At 46.1% G+C, this 10009-nt stretch overlaps 1 long non-coding RNA gene across 1 annotated transcript; it reads left to right on the top strand.

The window, feature by feature from the left end:
• The first annotated feature begins 5028 nt into the window (after positions 1–5028).
• On the top strand, positions 5029–9792 carry LOC138651830 (uncharacterized). Its single transcript, XR_011315542.1, has 4 exons — positions 5029–5195; positions 8356–8480; positions 8569–8628; positions 9377–9792. It is a non-coding gene; the product is annotated as an uncharacterized lncRNA (long non-coding RNA).
• The last annotated feature ends 217 nt before the right edge of the window (positions 9793–10009 follow it).

The following is a 10009-nucleotide window of genomic DNA, read 5'->3' as shown; positions in this document are numbered from 1 at the left end:
ACTTGTTAAACAGAAACCTTGCAATTGTAGCGTTTCCCTTACTTCGGGTCTTGAGGAGACACTCGCTTTGCACGGGAATAACGCATACAGGCACGATTTCTCACACAAACTAAGTCTGTTCTGGTTTATTAAAATGTCATAAACCGCGTCGTAAGCCAGGTTACACACAGTCTGTTACTTTAACACGTGTGGCTTTACAAAACATTCGGTAGTCACGTCTTTTCTCTCCATTACAGTTCATTACATGCATCAACGGAACATATTAAACCCCAACAGTCTGTTCCAATGGCAGATACATTTCTGCCGTATTTTACAGGTTTTTCCCATACCAGGGGTTACCTCTCAGGAGCTTTGGCTTCACACACTGACTCCAGCCAGTGCTGGTTCACAGGGAAACTGCCTCACTGGGATCACCGTCCTTGTGCCCAGGGCCCTCGGATAGTCCAGACCCACAGTAGGAACTGTAGCTTCCCCAACACAGAAACCATCTCAGGCTCTGTAGATTCAGCCTTTCCATGCACTTCCAGGAAGTCCAATCACAGGCACTTCCAACACACAGGCTATCAGTCCGTGATCTTACCCAGTGCTTACAGGACTCCAGTCCATCTGAGGACAATCCAACACTCTGACCATTCCAGGACTCACACTCTTACCAGGTGCTTGCAGGACTCCAGTCCATCCCAGGACAATCCAACACCCTCGAGCATTCAGTCCATAGCCTCAGCAGTGCTTCCAGGACTCCAGCCCTCTTCAGGACAATCCAACACTGACCGTCCACTAGGTCCACGGTCTCAGGTGCTTCCAGGACTTCTCCAATGCCAGAAGACTCTAACACCGACCATCCAGGACCTTGCACATGGAACAAACAGATCCATACACAGGAACCATGTGACCCACACCCTGTTCACATTCTCTAGGTGTAACCACTCCCCTGGGTGAGAGTGTGGGTGTGTGTGGCTAGTTTGACTCTCCCATCTCTCATAACTAGCCCTGCCAGTCTCCCATTAGAACTACACCATTACTTGTGGGACTTTAGGTCCCAGCACACCAACTTAACTTCAGACTGACAGCGCAGAGTGTCTTCCTCTGCAACACACACACTCCTGCCGGACTTTGTCTCATCACATTTATGCCTCCAAGCGCATCTTGAAGTGCACACACAGTGCCCCCTGGCTGTAACGTGGGTCACTGCAAAACATACCTCCCCCCTTTGTTCAACCCTATTGGGGTGGATACATGACATAAACCCGGGGTTCCGACACCGGGTACGCAGGTCACCTTGCCCTACCAGTTGAGAGGACCATCTCAGTTGGATTTGAGCATCCCTCATCATCACACCCTTGTTAGGTTTTCCCCGCCCCCAGTGGTCAACATGTAGGCTTTGAACATTAGCCCTCAAGTCACCATCTGTGTCAACAGATCTTTAGTCACCACATTTTTGCTACAAGGTCTTCCACCTATGTCATTCATCCCTGAGTCAACTGAGGTGACACTACTTCTTTCATTAGGCTGGGTACTTCCACCCCTTTTTTTGTCCACATTTTGGGTCAAATGTGGCAGCCCTCTTCCATCAACTGACCGCAGCAGTCCTGTAAGGCGCCGTCCTTCAATACGATATTCCAACAGAGTCCGTATTTTGCTAAGACTCTCCTCTGTTCCCACAACGAAGAAGGGAACCATACCCTTTTCCAGAGGCAACTGTACTTCGTGAACACCAGGTATTCTCAACCTCACCACTCCAGATTTATCTACCATTTCTTGCATGGCTTGACCATTTCTTCCAATGCCTCTTTTTACCATAGATACGGGTACCTGTATTACAGTTTCCTGAAAACTCCGAGCTTTTCTCACATGCTCCAGTCGTCTAACAGCGTCTTCATTCCGCAATTTGATCATCCACTTTGTGCGCACATATCTCCAGTGCATGTCACTCAAGGTAGCTACTTTCTTCGCTGTGACCTCAGTTGTGGACAGTATCACTAACTGATTTGTTTCCGGGGCCCAGCTCACCTTACATGCCCCCACAGCCTTCTGGAACCCTTCATGCATAGACTCCTTGGCACATGCCTCTCTCAAGTCTTCAGGTACGTCTATTATGCACTTTTACAAGGAACTCTCCTTCTCTTCTGCTGTCATTAGACACCCATCTTGTTCAGCTTTCAGAGCCAACTTACTCTGAATATCACCAGCTTCCAGATGTTTGGCCAGGACAGACACCTGCCGCTCCACCTTCTCCCAGGCTGCTTTATGCATAGACTGGCTTTCTGCCAGGCGACCTCTGAGCTCCACCACCTCTTTCTCTAAGGCACGCTCACGGCACTCGGCAGCCTGTCTCCGAAGCTTCTCTTGCTTCAAATGGGTATCCACTGCCTCTTGGGCCATGCTTAGCTCGCTCCCTCCATCCTCTGGATTGGCTGAGCTTTCATCACGCGAGGAGGTATCTACTTCAGGTCCCACTTCTTTGGTGGCCTCCTCCACTTCTGCACCCTTGATCTTCACCTGGGATTCAGCAATGACGGGCTTTCTTCCAGGCGACCTCTAAGCTCCGCCGCCTCTTTCTTTAAGGCACTCACATGGCACTCAGCAGCCTGTCTCCAAAGCTCCTCTTGCTTTAACTGGGTTTCTACTTCAGGCCCCACTCCTTTGGTGGCCTCCTCCACTTCTTCACAAGGTGCAACTGGTACCATTTCTTTGCACCCTTTACATCTCCAGCTACGGGAAGACTTTTTCTTTTGGTGGGGCTCTTCTTTACTGTACTCCCTAACTTCCTCAGAGTCACCCGCATAGTCTGTGTCATGCCCCAAGTCACACTCTTTCTGGGCGTCAGCTGTTGTGAATTTCGCTCTTGGGCTCCCTCCGGTGGTTGTAAGTGGCACTTTTGTGAGTTCTGCTCTTGGGCTCCCTCTTGTGGTTTCAAGTGGTATGGCTGCTCCTTGGAGTTAGCTGTCATCAGCTGCCTCCACTTATCGTCTCTTCTGCTTGCTATTTAGGCCTGGCTGTCCCTTCAGCCAGTGCCACTTGTAAATGGTTACTGGTTGGATTCACATCTCTTTGGATTTCCCTGTTATCCTGACCAGTTCAGCAAAGCTAAGTTTTTGCTTGCGCTTTTCTGTTCACAGATTGTGGACTTATCCGTTCAGTGCTTTCTATGTTTGTCCAGCGTTATCAGTATGAATTAATTCTGTCTTGCTGGAAGCTCTGGGAAGCAGATTTACCCTCCACACCTTTAGTCAGGTGTGGAGATTTTTTTTGTAAACTCTGCGTGGATTTTTGTAGTGTTTTATACTGACCGCATAGTTTTCCATCCTGTCCTATCTATCAAGCTAGACTGGCCTCCTGTGCTCATCCTGGTTTCATTCTGTGTATGTCTTTTTCCTCTCCACTCACAGTCATTATTTGTGGGGGGCTAATCTATCCTTTGGGGATTTTCTCTGAGGCAAGATAGTTTTCCTGCTTCTGTCTTTAGGGGTAGTTAGCTCTTAGGCTGTGACGAGATGCCTAGGGAGAGTTAGGAGCATTCCACGGCTACTTCTAGTGTTGTGTTGAGCTTAGGGACTGCGGTCAGTACAGTTACCACTTCCCTCAGAGCTCGTTCCATGTTGCTCCTAGACCACCGCATCATAACAGTCAGCTCCACACGTTTTATCTACCACATCACAAACTGTCATATTCGGGAACACATCAGGTAACATCATGTCTGTAAGTTGGGGTCGTCCACCATTTTCCTTGGTCACGCCTAACTTAGGACTGTCAGCTATAGGGGGTGCATTCTCTGCAACAGTTTTTATACACATTAACCCCACAGACACTTTCCCTTTTATCCACCAGTCCCACAGGGTTTCCAAGTCTTGCCCTGTACCATAGTGTACAGTAAGTCCGGGACCGGGATCAAGACCCATGGAAGCGCGGTAGCGCGAAACGGCCGTCGTCTTGGGATATACACGTTCTTCCAATGTTGTTGTCCTGCTGTTGACTTGATGTCGCAATAAAGATTGGAAATTTTACCGGATGGTGAGTGCTCTTCTGCCACTGATTTTTTGTTCATTGGATTACACTGTTTTTTCTGAATGAGCACCCGAATTCTGTCAAGGCTAACAATCACAGATCCCTTGCTGGATAGCAGTGTGTGTGATAGTGGTTGAAACGTGCAGTTGGTGCAGACTTTCTTTTTTCTTTTAGGAACTGTAGGTTATTTTTCATCTAAGTGGTAAAAAAAATTCCAGAGTTTGCTATAAAAAAAAATAAATTGTGCAATTTTCCGTTATCCGTAGCGTCTCCATTTTTCGTGATCTGGGGTAGGGTGATTGCTTATTTTATGCGTGCCGAGCTGACGTTTTTAATGATACAACGTTTGTGTAGATATGTTCTTTTGATCGCCTGTTATTGCATTTTAATGCAATGTCACGGCGACAAAAAAAAAAGTAATTCTGGCGTTTTCATTTTTTCTAGCTACGCAGTTTAGCGATCAGGTTAATCCTTTTTTTATGGATTGGGCGATTCTGAATGTGGCGATACCAAATATGTGTATGTTTGATTTTTTTTTTATTGTTTTATTTTGATTGGGGCGAAAGGGGGGTGATTTGAACTTTTATATTTTTGTATTTTTTTGTATTTTTAGACACTTTTTTTTAAATTTTGGCATGCTTCAATAGCCTCCATGGGAGGCTAGAAGCATCCAATTCTCGATCACCTCTGCTACATAGGAGCGATCATCAGATCACCTCTATGTAGCTGAATTACAGCATTGCTATGAGCGCCGACCACAAGGTAGCGCTCATACCAATCCATGATCAACACCCATAGAGGTCTTCAGGAGACCTCTGGTTGTGATGGCAACGCACTGATGACCCCCGATGACGAGACGGGGGTCAGCAGTGCGCGTATTTCCGGCCGTGTGGCTGGCAGCGCTTGCTAAATGCCACTGTCAGCGTTTGATATCGGCATTTATCTAGTTAATGGGCACGGGCGGATCATGATTCTGCTCACGCCCATTGCGGTCACATGTCAGCTGTTGAAAACAGCTGACATGTCGTGGCTTTGAGACGGGCTCAACGCCGGAGTGATCCTACAAGACTATGGAATCTTCCATCAGCTAAGTGACGGAATCTAACAGGATCAGCTGAAGAAGCTTCCAGGTAGCCACTTACTAAGACAGAATCTCCAGCCTTTCTCAACCTAAAATTTCACCTTCCCAGGTACGTGCACTTTACTTTTCTTGCAAAATATCTTATTGAGCCTGGAATTTTATTGGATCATATATATTTTGGGGAAAAAATAAATAAGTAAATATAAAGATATATAAAGCGCCATGGAATAAACGGTGTTATAATAATAAAAATAATGCACATTTTTACATTATTTTTCCTGTAAAATATCTGAAGTCTGGAATTTTTTTGCAAAATATATATATTTTATTATTTTTTTTTTGTTTTGTTTTGTTTCTTGCAAACTATCTTCTTGAGTCCTCATTTTTATTAAAATATATATATTTAAAAAAATATGTATTTTAGTATATATTTTCTTGCTAAATATTTTCAGTACAAATTTTTATAGGATCGCATATGAAAGAAAAAAAATGTATACAAAAAAAAACCTCACTCACTTACTTTTCTGGCCATGCAAGAACTTCGTACAGCCATTGAAGAGGAGTGGACCAACATTCCTCAGGCCACAATCAACAACCTGATCCAATCTATGCAATGGAGATGTGTTGCAGGGCGTGAGGCAAATGGTGATCAAACCAGATACTGACTGGTTTTCTGACCTCCCCAGATCCCGCCAATACTGTAAATCTTAATATTGTAGAGTCAGAGGGGTAGCTAGGGTTTTGGTCCAGGGGGGGCGAAGCTTCTGATTGGGCCCCTAACCAGGTAACCTTGATTACAACTCAATGACGCCCCCTAATAGTGGAGGAGAACCTCAGCAGATGACCGCGCTGTTACTGAAGATAATCTCTATATAACGACCAACATGGATATTACCGCCATATGGTCAGTGGTAGATACTAGCCCTACAGAACATATAAGAGATCACAGCACAGTTACAGATAATGACTTACCACTGACGTCCTTTATGATGGAATCATCACTTTTCCCGTCTTTTCCATCTGGCCCAGACCGACATGACAACTTCTTCCAGCAATGACTCTTCTGCAGAGAAAACAACAAAGACGCAATTCACTTCTCACATTCCAGCCCCATCACCATCTATTCCCAACCTGCACAAACCCCTCATCCTGCTGAAATCCCAATACTGAGCCGCTGCTGCCGTATGTGTCCCTATTACTGCACCTGATATCCCAATACTGAGCCCCTGCTGCGGTATGTGTCCCCATTACTGCCCCTGATACCCCAATACTGAGCCGCTGCTGCCGTATGTGTCCCTATTACTCCACCTGATACCACAATACTGAGCCGCTGCTGCCGTATGTGTCCCCATTACTACACCTGATACCCCAATACTGAGCCGCTGCTGCCGTATGTGTCCCTATTACTCCACCTGATACCACAATACTGAGCCTCTGCTGCCGTATGTGTCCCTATTACTGCTCCTGATACCCCAATACTGAGCCGCTGCTGCCGTATGTGTCCCTATTACTCCACCTGATACCACAATACTGAGCCTCTGCTGCCGTATGTGTCCCTATTACTACACCTGATACCCCAATACTGAGCCGCTGCTGCCGTATGTGTCCCTATTACTCCACCTGATACCACAATACTGAGCCTCTGCTGCCGTATGTGTTCCTATTGCTGCACCTACTCTGTGGTTCTCTGTACCCTCTAAATTCTAAAGCACCCCTCTATAATATAGTAATGCCGGGTGCAAGTGCCCTAGAAAACAGAGCCCACATTTTGCCCCCTAGAAAGTAATAATGCCCTCTGTGTGACCCTTTGATAGTCACAGTAACCTGAGTTCCCCTATTGCAATAAGTGCCCACTTTACATTTAATAATGTCCCGAGTCTCCCCCCTGTACAGCTCCCCTATACACAGTATGATGCCCCCTAACTGTATAGTACCACCCACACAGTATACTGACCGCTTAGTAGCCTTCAAACTGTTTGATGGCTCCAACACTGTAATCCCCACACTGTATGATGGCCCCATAGATAACCGCCAATGTGCCAGATAGTCCTCAATATAGCACAAGGCAGCACCCCTATAGGCAGATCCTGTAGTATAAGGCAGCACCCCCCATAGGCAGATCCTTTAGAATAAGGCAGCACTCCCCCCCATAGGCAGATCCTGCAGAATAAGGCAGCACTCCCCCATAGGCAGATCCTGTAGAATAAGGCAGCACTCCCCCTATAGGCAGATCCTGTATATAAGGCAGCACTCCCCCCCTCCCCCCCATAGGCAGATCCTGTAGAATAAGGCAACACTCCCCCCTATAGGCAGACCCTGTAGTATAAGGCAGCACCCCCCCCCATAGGCAGGTCCTGTAGAATAAGGCAACACTCCCCCCATAGGCAGATCCTGTAGAATAAGGCAGCACTCCCCCCTTAGGCAGATCCTGTAGAATAAGGCAGCACTCTCCTCCTCCCCCCCCCCCCCATAGGCAGATCCTGTATATAAGGCAGGACTATCCCCCCCCTATAGGCAGATCCTGTACATAAGGCAGCACTCCCTCCCCTATAGGCAGATACTGTAGAATAAGGCAGCCCCCATAAAAACACAGTAAATAAATACTCACCTCTCTAACTCCTTGCTCCAGCGGCGCTCCCGCTCATCTGACAGCGGGCGCAGCGTCATAACGTCCGCTGTCAGACGGTGTGGGGGATGATGGTGAAGCAGCGCAGCACAGTGCTCCTTCCCTCATTTCTACGGTGAGCTGTATTGGCTAGATGCCGATACAGCTCACCATGCGATGACGTGCGGGGGGCCCACCGCTGGCACTGGGCCCCCCGCCTGCTCAGAGGCCCCATAGCGGCAGAGCAGAGAGATCGATTCTCCCTGCTCTTCCGCAGAATGTAACTGCATCGGCGCGTAGCGTAGCTCCCGGTGGGCCCCCTCAGAGCGCGGGGCCCGGGGCGACGGCCCCCTCCGTCCCCACCGGTAGCTACACTACTGTGTAGAGTGGCCTTTTATTGTGGTCAACCTAAGGCACACCAGTGCAATAATCATGCTGTGCAATTGTAAGTGTAAGGCCTCTTTTCCACTTGAGAGAAAAAAAAACTGTCCGTAATCTGGACCGAAAAAAAGGGATGAAAAGTATGTGTTTGTCATGCGAGTTCAATGCGTGTTTTTTTTTTTTTTTTTTTTTTTCCAATTGCACTCGTCCGTTTTTCTCGCAAGTGGAAAAGAGGCCTAATTTCCAGACTTTTTACCATCCTGTGTCCCTTTTCCTTCTACAGGAGCCATCTGACATTTACACCATCCCCATGAATGAAAAACCAGAAAAAGACAAGAATAACATATTGTCAGGGATAAAAGGACAAGAAGGCTAAGAGTAGAAAAATTGAAAAAGGAGCTAGAGATTGTAAGTGATAGAGAATTAATACTGATACAATAAAATACAGATATTAGGAGGTTTGGTAATGACCATTTATTATTATTTTTTTTTCTAGAATGAACACAAGCTGAGCATCGAGGAACTACAAAAGAAATACTCAGTAGATATCAAACAGGTCAGTCTGCAAGGAGGCGTCTTCATCTAGAAAACCTTTTCAAAAACTTTTTTTTTTAGTAATTTTGAGTTGGAAGAGAGTGCTCGTTCATCCTGGACTTTTAGGCTATGTGCACACGTTGCAGATTTTGCTGCGGATGTGCAGCAGCTTTTAATGCGTTTACAGTACAATGTAAACCTATGGAAAAAGCAATCTGCAGTGCACATGCTGCGGAAAAAACTGTGCGGAAACGCTGTGGTTTACATTCCGCAGCATGTCAACTCTTTGTGCGGATTCCGCAGCGGTTTACATCTGCTCCTTAATAGGAACCGCAGGTGTAAAACAAAAGGTGGAATCCGCGTAAAATCCGCGGGTAAAACGCAGTGCCTTTTACCTGCGGATTTATGAAATCCACTGCGGAAAAATCCGCAGAGCTAAAAAATACATGTGCACATACCCTTAGCTAGTAGTTGGAGCTAATGGAGTAGATGAAAGATCTGGCATATCCATTTATTACAAGGACAGCCTTTTTAATTTCACTGGAAGCTGTGTAATATTTAATTTCAGCTGTGGTGGCGCTGTAGATGAATTGGCAATTTGTTGTTTTGTTCTGCCCCGAATCGGAATTCCTGGAGATTGCCCAAAGTGGACATATCTCTAACACAATGATGAAAGCTTATCTTATGATCTCATGTATCGATCCTATTCTTAGTACAGTAAAGTATAAAAGGGTGTACAATATTTTATCAACATTGTATTTTTTTTCAAGGGTTTGAGCAAATCAGCTGTTCATGAAATCTTAGCTCGAGATGGACCTAACAAGCTCTCACCTTCAAAAGGAACCCCTGAAATTGTAACATTTTTGATGCTCATGGGCGGAGGATTTGCCTTGTCTTCTGGATTGCGTCTGGATTGTGCTTTCTGGCATATGGCCTTCAAGCTGCCCAAGACCCTACGGTTTCTAAAGACAATATAAGAAAGCCAGTAGAGTTTGATCTTAGGTCGAGTATTCTGCATGCTGTGGTTCTATCCTGTATGTATTTTTTTGACTTCTAATTCTTCCATGTCTTTACCTCTGGTTGGCGATCATCCTGATCGCAGTGGTTGTGATGACTGCCGTCTGCATATTACCAAGAAGCTAAAAGTACCAACATTATGGCTGGCTTTAAGAACATGGTGCCTCAGGTAAGAAGACTTACTACTATAAATTTGTAGAATGATAGTTGATGAGCGTTGTTTCTAATTAAATTAGCAAGCTTTGGTTCTTCGAGATGGGAAACGTATCGAGATGCTAGCGGAGAACCTTGTTCCTGGGGACATCGTCTTTATCAAAAGAGGTGATGAAATCCCGGCTGATATACATATACTTGAGGGCCATGGTTGCAAGGTAGGAAGAGTAAAG

The sequence above is a fragment of the Ranitomeya imitator genome, chromosome 10, assembly GCF_032444005.1.
Source record: "Ranitomeya imitator isolate aRanImi1 chromosome 10, aRanImi1.pri, whole genome shotgun sequence".
In the NCBI taxonomy this organism is placed as follows: Eukaryota; Metazoa; Chordata; class Amphibia; order Anura; family Dendrobatidae; genus Ranitomeya; species Ranitomeya imitator.
This window is presented reverse-complemented; position numbering and strand designations above follow the sequence as displayed.